Source organism: Canis lupus, chromosome 1 (genome assembly GCF_011100685.1).
Source record: "Canis lupus familiaris isolate Mischka breed German Shepherd chromosome 1, alternate assembly UU_Cfam_GSD_1.0, whole genome shotgun sequence".
NCBI lineage: Eukaryota > Metazoa > Chordata > Mammalia > Carnivora > Canidae > Canis > Canis lupus.
Genome location: NC_049222.1, coordinates 80,042,136 through 80,056,353, shown reverse-complemented (window position 1 = coordinate 80,056,353; position 14,218 = coordinate 80,042,136). Strand labels below are relative to the sequence as shown.

Below are 14,218 nucleotides of genomic sequence, written 5' to 3'. Positions count from 1 at the left end.
TACATTACGGCTTCAGCAAAGAGGGCTATGAAACAGGGACAAAAGGGCTTATAAATACCAAAAGTCTATAAAATCTCCTTGGATTTGTTTTCTAACAAATCAAATGGAAAGCAAAAGCCATCTTCTCTGTCTCAGAGCTCTGCAGAGAAGACCTCATTCTCAGTCCTTTCTCAATAGTTCATAGTTTGCAACACAAAACTCATCTTCTATTTTCAAGATGCTGTTATTTTTGCATGGGACAGTTTTAAAGCTGGTGAGTGCTTCTCTTAAGAGCTCTTGATTATTCCCTGATTCTGGACTGTGTAAGAATTCCCTCCCCCACACACTGAAAGAGAACATGTTTCTCCCCTCCATTCCACCTCAGAAGAAAATGATTTCTGACATCAAAGATCCTTGGAGACGTGTTAGTGTCCTGCAGTGGTGTGATAAATAATAAAAGAAAAAAAAAGAATTTTAAAGACGATTATGAAGGATGTGGCCACTTGGACAACAGAGAATGCATGGATGGGTTGGATAGAAATATAAGCGCAATATAACTTGTAGCTGTTTGACCATTGAGATAAGAATTTTGCTCTGCCAAGGAAAGCCTTAGAAATGTTAGATTCACTCACTTTATAGAGTTTGATATTTATGTGGTATTAAAGATATTCCAAACACATAGTAAGTTACATTCAGTAAATTACTGTTGAAAGAATGGATTGATACAGTTACTAAAAGGGGATAATGCCATCTCTAAAATTTTTTTTAAAAGATAGGCAGAGAAATGCTTTAACATTCATGATTTACTTTACATGTTGGGAAAAGCTTGTTTTAAGATATTCATTTTCTTTCACCACAGCTTTTGCAGCCTTTTCCCCCTTATGAATAATGCTAATACATTGAGTAAGAAACATGTTGTTAAGTATACTTTATTGAGACTCTAACTACTGAGTTCTTGTGGATTTTCTCTTCCCTAAAAAAGTTAACTTTGGCTGTTCTGAAATGACAATCAAAGGAGGCAAGAAAGGCAAGAAAGGGGATCCATTGTTCTGTCTGTCTGTCTCTTCACTCAGTATCTCACCAAAGAAAGAAAGAATGTAAAACCAGCTGTGGTAACAATGTCTGCTGTACATTCTGTTCAGGCTATTTATCCAAACGAGGTAGTCAGCCTGTTGAGGTTGGATTAACCCCCCACTGGTGGATACAGATAGCAGAGAAGAACCCGCCCAAATGGGGTGTATTTGTGAGGGTGAGGAGTGGCTGGTGGCAGCTGAGATCTCTAATAACATGGAGATTTCATAGGAAGAGTCTTTATCCGGAAGTCAGCCAGAAGATAGAGTGAAATTAGGGTAAGGCCTGGCAGTGGGAGTGACGGAGGTGGTGGAAGCAACAACTGGAGATCAATTATAAATATTTCAGGTAACATAATGAGGAGGAGGACTGTAAAGACCCATACAGTAGAGTGAGTCTGATTCCCAATGAAGTGGATGTCTAAAACCAAATTAAGGAAAATGAGCACTAGACTGACTGGGAGTCATTCAGCCTACCTGGGTGGCACTGGGCAGGCTCGGTATCCAGGGTACCAATGAACCAGAGAAGGGAGTGTAAGTTATCTAACTGGGCATCAAAGAAATGCAGGCACAAGGGACCACTCAGAAGGCCTGGACTTCCTATGAGGCTGTAGTAACTCTGTGGGGATATCTGGTACTCCTGTTTCTTAGCTTGGAGAAACTAAGATTGTCCCCAAACATCTCAGGCTCAGAGAAAAAAGATAATCAAGGATGTATGCTGCCAGCAGTCCCCAGTTAGTTCCAGGAAGAGAGGTGAAGGTCTGGGGCAGATTGGCAGCTGGATAATATAAATAACTGAAGGTTCAGGATTCATTCATTTAGTATGAATTTATTGGATGCCTACTACTTCCTACTGTTGGGCCCTGTGCGGAGGCTTTGGCTGTGGACAAGACAGAAAAGGTCATTCTGATGTGGAGTTGACAGATGAAAAGCAGTTACTGATACAGAATGAAAAGTGCTACCAGCATAGTAGTCCAAGGTAGGGTGGAAACACAAGAAGGGCCGCTAGTCTAATCTTGGGAGTTAAAGAGTGTTTCCAAGAAGTGACACCTACGCTGGAACATAGGAATAATGAACTCTTCTGCAGATAAAAGGGTGAGTGGAATGCTGAAGAGAAAGGAAATGTCAGGGTTTAGGATGTGGAGACTGCACTGTGGAACGATGGAGGACTGGAAGTTACCCAGCTCCTATTGGAGTGGGGTATATTCAGAAATGTGACAGGAGAGATACCCAAGGGCCAGATAAAGAAAAGCTTTCTAAAGATGTTAAAGAGGATAATTATCTATGCATTTCAACCCACCCCAGTGCTGTTACACTTAGAATCCGGAGGGTCAAAATCCCATCATCTATTTTGTTAACACAGTTTGAATGCTACTGTTGAGCAGAACTGGTTTCCATCCTGGCTTTGCCATGTCTTGTGAAATGGGAATTTTATTCCTATATTGCATGGTTATTTTTAGAATTAGAATGATTTGCACATGGAAAGGGAAGCCATCCTTTTGGGGAGGAACATTTGGTAAACAGAAATAATGATTCATTCATATTTCTTGCACTATTTTTAATGTTGTACAACACTATTCAAATTTCTCAGTAAGAAAAGACAATGAACAAAGGAAAAGATTTAAAACCCTCTCTCTAATGTGCTGCGAACAGTGTGAACCAAGGTCCAGAGTAACGTGGTTTCCTATCTGTAATATAGGGGCAGTAACACTTGATTCCTCACTTCCAGGCATGTTGTAAAGTTTAATTAGATGTTATCCATAAAGTACTATGAACTTCTTAGAGGAAGGCAGCATATAAATACAAGTTATGGAGCTCTTATTATTCATCTTCCGTCTCTTGATTTATCTACCAGTCCCCTGTAACTCAGAACCTTGGCATTTTCTTGTCAGATATTCCTGATATTTCTTACAGGAAGAGGTAGGCTCTTATACTTTTCTTTTATCTATGGATGTCTGGTGCTTTGAATTTCACTCAGCTTCCCCCTGTTCACTCATTTATTACATCCTCTGATGGATTTCCTTCCTCACCTCATGTACTTTGGTCAGAAGATGCTTCAGACCACAGAGACAGCTTGATCTGCCTTAGCACTCTCTTGAACTTTCAACTTTAAATTTTAATGGGCATCAGTGGGATTCCAGTCAAGGCAAGGTAGATTATTGGTTATTTGGCCCTACTGTGTATGCATGACTCTAAATCTTTTAGAGGCCCCCGGTTTAAAAGTGATTGATAAGTCATTAGGATTGAGACAGTGGCCTTCTAACTGAAGACCAATTTCTAACTTTTTCAGGTGACTTGCAGCCTAATGTTTTAGGATTGTCACTTCAAGCAAGACAGATATCACCTGCTTTCTTTCTGTGGGTCAGAATTCTATGTACAAAACTAAGAACGATATAGTCTCATAGAACAGCTAATACTTGTGAACAGTTTCCAGCTCCTGTTGCTGCTCAAATGAAATTCATTGTTTTCTTGCTAAGTGCAAAACAGGAATGAATGTTATTAATACTTAATGAGGAATTTTGAATTTTAATGAAAATCAACAATGGGATTTTTCAAGGTTGGACTCAAGTATTAATCTCTTTGGTATTTTCAGTGTTTACAACAGATGCTGCCATATGTCACAAACCACAACTATATTGAATACATAGACAAACACTTTTACTGGGAGTGAGAAGGGATGAAACATTTTCAGTATAACCTAGAAGCTTCCCCAAAAATCAGTAAGATACCATTTGGACATGATTTCTACCAAAATTTAGTTGGGACACAACAAATATGATCTAAATTCTGGGAAGCAGAATAGGTGAATGGGTTTGAGGAGGGGCTTGTAAGATTGTACACTTGTATCCATAATATTTAAGTTTTTAAAGAAAAGATCAGAGCAAACAAGGCAAAATGCTAAGATTTTATAAGTGGCAAATGCATGGCTATTCGTTGTATTATTTCTATTCTTGTCTGTGTTTAAAATAAAAATATAGTTTTGCAATAACAGTACTACTGACAAAACTTGTAATTCTGAAAAAGAATAGAATATACATATAAATTGGCTTCCACCTTAGGAAAGCTTCAAGGACCTTGTAAGCTTTCTTTGCTGGTAGCATTTATGGGTGAAAAGCTGACACCGAACATGAAAGCAAAAACCTTAGTTCGGTTTTAAGAGTGCCATTCAGGAGCTAGCTCTATAATTATCGATAACTAAAAGCAGAAATTCGCATTTGTCCTTGTTATACTTCTTATTATGGGCCCACAAATCTCACCTATTGAGGTACTTTTTTTTATTGAAGTAAAATTGGACATAACATTATGTAAGTTTTAGGTGTACAACATTTAAATTTGATATTTGTATGCACTACAAAGTGATCACCACCATACATCTAGTTACCATCATTACAACTGAGATCCATCACTCATTTCAGCCACCCCCGCAACTCCCTGCTCCTCTGGTAGTCACCAGTCTGTTCTCTGAACCTGAGAGTTTTGTTTTGTTTGTTTGTTTTGTTTTTTAGGTTCCACATATAAGAGAAATTGTACAGTATTTGTTTTCCTTTGCCTGACTTATTCCACTCAGCACAATATACTTTAGTTTCATCCATGCTGTTGCAAATAGCAAGATTTCCTTCATTTTTATGGCTGAGTGGTATTCCATTATATGGAACACACACACACACACACACACACACACACACACACACTATACATACTGTTTTACATTATACAAATTGGTTGCACCAATTTTCATTCCTACCAACAATCTATGAGGTTTCCCCTCCAACACTTGTTATTTCTGGACTTTTTGATAATAGCTATTCTAACAGGTTTGAGATGATATCTGATTATGGTTTTAATTTGTATTTCCCTGATAATTAGTAATGTTGAACATCTTTTCACGAGTCTGTTGGCTATGTATGTCTTCTTGGAAAAAAAATGTGTATTCAGATCCTCTGTCCATTTTTTAGTTTGTTTTTTTTTTCTCAGTTGCATAAGTTCTCTATATATTTTGTATGTTAACCCCTTATTGGATCTGTGATTTGCAAATATCTTTTCCTATTCAGTAGGCTGCCTTTTGTTTGTTGATGACTTCCTTCATCAAGTAGAAGCTTTGTATTTTGCTGTTGTTCCACTTGTTTATTTTTGTTTGTGTTTCCCTTGCATTTGGAGTCAAATCCAAAATCAAACAAACAAAAACACTGCTAAAATGCTGATAATGAGCTTATCATCTGTTTTCTTCTAGCAGTTTTTTTTTTTTTTGGTTTCAGGTCTACATTCAAATCTTTAACCCACTGTGAATTGATTTTTGTGTATGGTATAAGATAGAGGTCTAGTTTCATTCTTTTGCATGTGACTATCCAGTTTTCCCAACACCATTTACTGAAGACATGGTCTTTTCCTCATTGTATATCCTGGGCTCCTTTGTCATAAATTACTTGACCATAAAGGCGTGAGTTTATTTCTGAGCTTTCCATTATGTTTCACTGATATACGTGTCTGTTTTTATACCAATACTATATTTCTGAGCTCTCTATTATGTTTCACTGATATATGTCTGTTTTTTATACCAATACTATACTATACTATACTGTCTGTTTTATACCAATACTACAGCTGCTTGCTGTAGCTTGGTGGTATAGTTAGACATCAGAGAATGTAATACTTCTAATTTTGTTCTTCTTCAAGATTGCTTTGGCTATTCAGGGTCCTTGGTAGTTCCATACAAATTTTAGAATTACTTGTCTTAGTTCTTTAAAAAGGGTCATTAGGATTTTGATAGAGATTGCCCTGAATCTGTAGATGGCTTTGAGAAGTATGGACATTCTAATAATTTAATTTTTCCAATCCATGAGCATGGAATATCTTTATTTATTATGTATCTTCTTCAATTTCTTTTTTTAAAGATTTTATTTATTTATTCATGAGAGACACACAGAGAGAAAGAGAGAGAGGCAGAGACACAGGCAGAGGGAGAGGCAGGCTCCATGCAGGGAGCCTAACGTGGGACTCAATCCTGGGACTCCAAGATCAGGCCCTGGGCTGAAGGCGGCACTAAACCACTGAGCTACCCGGGCTGCCCTCTTTTTCAATTTCTTATCAGTATCTTGTCTTCAGTATACAGGTTTTTCACTTCCTTGATTAAATGTATTCCTATATACCTTATTTTTTTTGATTCAATTTTGTCCATTGATTTTGTATCCTTCAACTTTACTAAATTTATTTATTAGTTCTAACGTCTGTTGGATAGGTGTCTTTAGGGTTTTTTGTATATAGTATCGTGTCATTTGCAACTAGTGAAAGTTGTACTTCTTTTCTGATTTGGATGCCTTTTAATTTTTTTTCTTGCCTAATTGCTCTAGCTAAGATTTCCACCACGATGTTGAATCAAAGTGACAAGAGTGGACATCCTTGTTATGTTCCTGATCTTAAAGGAAAAGCTCTTAGTGTTTCACCGTTGAATATGGGTTTTTCATATATGACCTTTATTATATTGAGGTAGGGTCTCTCTATACTCACTTTATTGAGAATTTTTTTTATCAGAAATGGATGCTAATTTTGTCAAATGCTTTTTCTGCATTTGTTGAGGTGATCATATGATTTTTATCCTTCATTTTGCTTACATGGTATATGAGATTGATTGATTTACAGATGTTAAATTATCCTTGCATCGCTGAAATAAATCACATTTGATCATGGTATATGAGAATTTTAATGCAGTGTTGAATTTGATTTGCTAATATTTTGTTGGAGATTTTTGCATCAATGTTCATTAGGGATATTGGTCTGTAATTTTTCTTCTTCTTTTTCTTCTTCTTCCTTTTGTGGCATCCTTATCTGATTTAGTATCAAGGTAAGGCTGGCCTCCCAAAATGAGTGGAAACTTTCTCTCCTCTTCAGTTATTTTGGAAGTTTGAGAATGATAAGTATTAAATCTTCTTTGAATGTTTGGCAGAATTCACCCATAAAGCCATCTGGTTCTGGAATTTGTTTGTTGGGAGGTTTTAATTACTGATTTTAATCACCTTGCTAGTAATTGGTCTATTCAGATTTTCTATTTCTTCATGATTTATCCTTGGAAAATTGTGTGCGCCTTTTTTAAAGATTTTATTCATTTATTTGACAGAGAGATAGAGCCAGCGAGCACAAGCAGGGGGAATAGCAGAGGGATAGAGAAGTAGGCTCCCCACTGAGCAGTGAGCCTGATGTGGGGCTGTATCTCAGGATTGTGGGATCATGACCTGAGCTGAAGTCAGATGCTTCACCAATTGAGCCACCCAGGCACCTTGGAAAATTGTATGTTTCTAATAACCTATCAATTTCTCCCAGGTTGTCCCATTTGTTGGCATATAATTGTTTGTAGCAGTCTCTTACGTTCCTTTGTATTTCTGTGGTATCAGTTATAACTTTTCCTTTTTCATTTCTGATTTTGTTTATCTGAGCCCTTTTTTTCTTGGTAAGTCTAGCTAGAGTTTGTCATTTTTTAAATATATATTTTAAATATATTTTAAAAATATATTTATATATTTTTTAAATATATAAATATTCTGAGTTTCATTGATTTTTTGTCTTTTTGTCTCTATTTTAATTTATTAAAATAGCTCTGAGTTTCATTCTGAGTTTCATTGATTTTTTGTCTTTTTAGTCTCTATTTTAATTTATTCTCACTCTGATCTTTATTATTTCCTTTCTTCTACTAACTTTGAGCTGGACTTATTTTTCTTTTTCTAGTTCCTTTATATATAGGGTTAGATTGCTTATTTGAGATTTTTTCTTATTTCTTAAGATATGTCTGTACTGCTATAAACTTTCCTCTTAAGGGGAAAGTTTAAGGGTGTTTTGCAGCATTCCATAGATTTTGGACTGTTTTATTTCCATTTTCATTTGTCTCCAGGTACTTTTTTTTCCTCCTTTGATTCCTTCATTGACACATTGATTGTTCAGTAGCATGTTGTTTAATCTCATATATTGATAATTTTTCCAGGTTTCTTCCTATAATTGATTTCTATTTTCATAACCATTGTGGTCCAAAGAGATGCTTGATATGATTTCAGCTTTTTAAATTTGTTGAGACTTTTTGTGACCCAACATATGATCTATCCTGAAGAAGGTTCCACATGCACTAGACAAAAATGTGTACTCTGCTGCTTTAGGATGAGATGTTCTGTGTATATGTATAAAGTCCATGTGGTGTAATGTATTGTTTAGGGCCAGTGCTTCCTTATTGATTTTCTGTCTAGATTATCTATCCATTGATATAAGTAGGATATTAAAGTCCCCTAGAATTATTGCCTATATGCTGTCCATTTATCCTTTTAGATTTATTAATATTTTCTTTATGTATTTAGGGGGTTTATGTTGGGTGCATAAATATTTACAAATGTTAATATCCTCTTATTGGAATGATGCTTTTATCATTATGTAATGCCCTTCTTTGTCTTTATTATAGTCTTTGTTTTAACGTCTTACTGTCTGATATAAGTGTAGCTACAGCAGCTTTCTATTCAATTTCATTTGCATGTAATATCTTTTTCCATCCCTTCAATTTCAACCTGCCTCTGCCCTTAGGTCTGAAATGAGTCTTCTATAGGCCACATATAGGTAGGTCTTATTTTTTTTTCTTAACCCATCGAGCCACTATATATCTTTTAATTGGAGAATTTAGTCCATTTATATTCCAAGTAATTATTCATAGGTCTGTACTTACTGACATTTTGTTGATTGTTTTCTGGCTGTTTTGTAGATCTTCTTTTCCTTTCTTCTTATCTTGCTCTCTTCTCTTATGGTTAGTGTTATGTTTAAACTATTTTCTTACTGTCTTTTGTGTATTGACTATAGATTTTTGCTTTCTGATTATCATGAGGTTCACATACAATATCCTAAACCTGTAACAATCTGTTCTAAGTTGGTAGCATCTTAAGTTTGAGTGCATTCTGAAAACTCCACATTCCTCTTGCCAGATGTTCTATTTTTGATGTTATATTTTGCATCTTTTTTGTATCTAACAAATTATAATAGTTATACTCAATTTTACTACAGTTGTTTTTTAACCTTCATATTGGCTATATAAGTGGTTAGTCCACTACCCTTAGTATATATTTACATTTAACAATATAACTTTTACTTTCATATGTTTTCTTGTTACTAGTTAGTGCCTTTTCTCTTCAGCTTAAAGAAGTCCTTTGCACATTTCTTATGAGGCTGATTTAGTGATGATGGACTCCTTTACCTTTTACTTGTCTCAAAAACTCTTCATCTAGCCTTCAATTCTGAATGATAAGCTTGCCAGGTTGAATATTCTTAGTTGGGAGTTATTTTCCTTTCAGCACTTTGAATATATCATACACTCTCCTTTGGCCTGTAAAGTATCTGCTGAAAAATCATCTGATAAACTTTTGGGAGTTTCTCTTATGTGTAACACATTGTTTTTCTCTTACTACTTTTAATATTCTCTCTGTATCTTTAACATTTGACTTTTTTTTTAACAATTTGACATTTTAATTATAATGTACCTTGGTATGGATCTCTTTGAGTTGGTCTTATTTAGAACTCTCTGTGCTTCCTGGTTTTAGACATGTATTTCCCTACTCAAGTTAGGGAAGTTTTTACCCATTATTTCTTCCAGTAATTTTACCACTTTTTTCTCTCCCCTCTTCCTCTGGGACCCTTATAGTGTGAATGTTAATTTACTTGATATTGTACCAAAGGTCTCTTAGTCTATCTTTACTTAAAAAGGGTTTTTCTTTTTCTTTTACTGTTCTGACTGGGTAATTTTCACTGCCCTATCTTCCAAGTCACTAATCTCTTCTACTTTATCTAGTCTGCTGTTGAATCCCCTCTAGTGTATTTTCAGTTCAGCTATTGTGTTCTTCAGCTCTGTGTCCTGTTTGGTATTTCCTTGTGTTTTCTATCTCTTTGTTGAAGCTCTCACTGTGTTCATCCATTCTTCTTCCAAGCTCAGTGAGCACCTTTATGACTGGACATTGAACTCTTTATCAGGTAGATCACTTATCTGCATTTTATTAAGGCCTCTTTTTTGGGGGGCGGGGGGGGGCCTTGTTCTTTTGTTTGGAATATATTCCTCTTCTCATTTTGCTTGACTTTCTAAGTATGTATTAGGTGACACAGCTACTAATTCAGTCTTAAGAGAATGCTCTTATATAGGAGATCAATCTTATTGTTCAACCTTGCCTTAGCTTTTGATTGTTTCTCAAGATTTTGTGATTATCTGAGAAAACTGATTTGCTCCTGATAAGTTCCAGTTGAAGATGTGCCAAGAGCTGTAATTGTAAGCCAGATCCTCAGGCAGGAGAAGCCTTTAAGATATGTAAATATATGTAGTCTTATGGGTCCACAGTTATAAACCCTAGTGAATTCCAGTCTAGGAGATCTGCAGGTGTCCCTTGGGTGACAGTTGTAAAAATTGCAGCTTTGGATGTTTGAGCTCTTTTCTGAGTGCTATTAGTGATCTCGGAGGAAGTCAAGGGAAGGCTCTAATATATATTCTTGCTCATGTTCCCTGGGGGTAACTCTGTAGCCTCTGGATATGTGGCAAACCTGAAATCTGCCTCATAGTCTAAAGCTCTGGGACAAGAAAATAGGTATTTTTCATGTGAAGACTGGGGGTGTGTTTTAGTCTGCTGTTTGGTAGCCTACCAAGAACTGTCTCTCTTATTATTTCAGACTCATGGGGTCCAGAAAAGCCCTTTCCCCTGACCACAAAAGGGAGCACTCCAGGGATATCCCCTGTGTTGGTTGTGTGTGCCTGCTGGCTATAGTAGGGCACCCTTGGCTGTAGCACAGAGGGACAAGCACTCTTGTCAGAGCTAGCAGGCTGGGCGGGGGGGGGGGGGGGGGGGGTGAAAATGGTGCTTGCCAACACCAACACAAATAAAGCAGAAGGAGGATACAAAAAATGGCAAACTCCAGTGCTTCCATCTCTAGGGAGAGTCCCAACAGCTTCCTGCCTCCCCAGCAAATGCTTTAAGACTAACAAATAAGTCTCCTTTGCATATGGTCTTAGATGCTTCTTATGCTGTTGCTCTTGTGCTGGGTCCCTGAACAAGTGGGTCTGTGTGTGAACCCCTTAAGAGTGGATTTTCTGTTCCTATAGTCCTGTGGTTGTCCTGAAAGTAAGCCTTAATGGTTTTTAAAGCAAGATAGTTTGGAAGTTCATCTCTCTGGTATAAGCTTCAAGGGTTGGGGCGTCTGATATGAGGCATGAATCCCTCACTCCTAAAAGACAAACTCCATATTAGGAGATCCCTCCTAACTGGGTTGTGACACTTGGGTTGGGGCTGTGAAACCCTGTCTCTACCTTTCCTACCAGTCTGGATGTGGCCTTCTTATCCTTTGTTGGGGAGGTGCTGCTCAGCTAGCTTTCAGGTCCCTTTTAGAGGGAAGTGTTTCTTATGTAGCTATGTATATGGGAGGAGGTGAGTTTAGGACCCTTCAATACTGCTATCTGGTACCTCTCTCCTTGAGGTATTTCTCCTAAAAGCATTTGTTATTTTTATAAAATTGATACACATACAATTTTTTTAAAATAAGCAATACAGAAAAAAAGAAAGCAATAAATCACTGAAAATGCCACACTTCAAAAATAGAAACATTATTCATACACCCTTGCATTCACAAATTAAAACAAAAATAAACGAGTGTTCAAGTGGATAAGAAAAATTTTATAGTTAACACATTTTCAATTTTAAAATATATTAAATTTAATATTATCTTAACAGAAAAAAAGACTAAAGAAATCACTGAACTTCAGATAAATGAGACTTTTCCACAAGAGATATTAATTCTATGCTATTATACTAGCTCAAAATGCAGATTGTGGACTTCTGGATTCTGGTCTGGCATGTAAGGAACTTAGAAATGACCATCACTCCATCCTAACAAGTAAGAAACTGAACAAACTGAAAAACCAGCAACCCTTTTTAGATTTGTCATAGAAGTGAGTCACAGAGCAAATCACAGCCTCCAAAATGAAGAGACAGAGAAACAGATATAAAGAATCACAACGTATAGGAGCAAAAACCCAGAGATCAGAAATTTCTGTGGGAAACAGTATTAGAGTAGAAAGACCTGAACTGTAACTGACAAATTTCTGAAGGCTCAGTGTGAACAAGTCTGAGAGAGAAAACCTCCAGGGGGACCCCAAATCTCGAACTTTTGTGAGTTTTATTTCTGGGAGCTCCTCTAGGTTCTCACAGTAAAGAACAGAGAAAAATCCCCTCTGGCTTCTCTCAGATGGAGGGAGGAAACTGACCATTTTGAAAAACATCTGAGCATTTTGTTAATTATCAAGGCCTGACCACAAGGAAACTATTTAATCAGAGCCTAACATATTGGAGTTTATCAGAGCCCAACCAACCTGGGAGGAAGAAAATACCCAACTCCAGACTCCTCTAACCATCCTGCCCCACATAGCAGGGTAAGAACTGAAAAGCACTTGTGAAGTTTGCAGCCCAAGGACACAGACCTACTCAAACAGTGAGACCTAAACGTAGGCCTGTGGAACACTTCCCTCCTTTCCCATCACACCTGGCCATCATCACATCATTGAGGCCTACTTCCCTCAATTTCTTTTCTCATCATGTCCACTATCAACAAAAAATTAGCAAGCACACTAGAAGGCAAAAACTACACTGTGAAGAGACAGAAAACATCGGAGCCAGACCAAGATGTGGCAGGGATGTTGGGATTATCAGATCATGAATATAAAACAACTATGATTGATATGCTAAGGACTCTAATGGAAAAGTAGAAAGAAAGAAAGAAAGAAAGAAAGAAAGAAAGAAAGAAAGAAAGAAAGAAAGAAAGAAAGAAAGAATCTAGATACAGATCTCACAAAATTTACAAAAAAAAAAAAAAAATAGCTCAAAGCAGATCTTAGACCTAAATGTAAAATGCAAAACTATAAAATTCCTAGAAGATAACATAGGAAAAACCTAGATGACTTAGGATATGAAGGTGAGTTTTTAGATACAATGCTAAAGGCATGATCTGTGAAAGAAGAATCGATAATCTGGACTTCGTTATAATTCAAAACTTCTGCTCTGTCAAAGACTACGTCTACAGAAGGAGAAGACAAGCCACAGATTGAAATAAAATATTTGCAAAAGACATATCCAAAACATACATAGAACTCAGAATTCAAAAGTAAAAATATCTGAATGACCTGATTTAAAAATGGGCAAAAGGGGGCAACTGGATGGCTCAGTCAGTTAAGCATCTGACTCTTGATCTTGGTTCAGGTCCTGATCTCAGGGTCATGAGTTCAAGCCCTGTGTTGGGCTCCACACTGGTTGTGGAGCCTCCTTTAAAAAAAAAAAAATGGGCAAAAGACCTGGAGAGATGCCTCACCAAAAAAAGATATACATATGGCAAATAAATTTATTTAAAGATACTCCACATAATTTGTCATTAAGGAATTGCAAATTAAAACAATGAGCTATACCTATTAAATCTAAAACTCAGATACCAAATGCTGGTGTGGATATATAGAGTAAAAGGAACTCTCATTCATTGCTAGTAGGAATGCAAAAGAGTAGAGACCCTTTGAGAAACAGTTTGGCAGTTTCTTACAAAAGTAAACACACTTACAGGATTCAGTAATCACACTCCTTGGTGTTTACCCAAATGAGTTGAAAACCACATCCACACAAAAGTTTGCATGTTAAAGTTTATAGCAGCTTTATTAGTAATTGTCAAACCTTACAAGTGACCAAGATGCCCCTCAGCAGGTAAATGGGTAAAGGAAGGCGTATCCAGTCAATAGAATATTATTCATCACTAAAAAGAAATGAGCCACCACACCATGAAAAGATGGGGAAGAATAAATGCATATTACCAAATGCTATGGATTTAATATTTGTGTGCCCTCAAAAATCATACATCGAAATCCTAACTCCCAAGGAGATGGTATGAGGAAGTGAGATTTTTAAGATGGTGGAGCCCTCATGAATGGGATTAGTGACCTTATAAAAGAGGTCCAAGCAGGGCCATCGGGTGAGATTACAGGGAAAAGACAGTCTATGGACAAGAACTGTGTCCTCATCAGACACCAAACCTGTGGACACCTTGATCTTGGACTTCCCAGCCTCCAGAACTTCAAGAAATAAATATTTTTATTTACAATCCCCCCCTTTTATGGTATTTTTATTACAGTAGTCTTAACA

At 36.7% G+C, this 14,218-nt stretch overlaps 1 long non-coding RNA gene across 2 annotated transcripts in view; it reads left to right on the top strand.

Moving 5' to 3' along the window:
• The first annotated feature begins 1,204 nt into the window (after window positions 1-1,204).
• Window positions 1,205-14,218, top strand: part of LOC111096618 — a 110,423-nt gene continuing 97,409 nt past the window's right edge. For both annotated transcript variants that reach the window (XR_005353168.1, XR_005353169.1), the window contains exon 1: window positions 1,205-1,328. This is a non-coding gene — a long non-coding RNA (uncharacterized LOC111096618). The remainder of the gene's footprint in view (window positions 1,329-14,218) is intronic.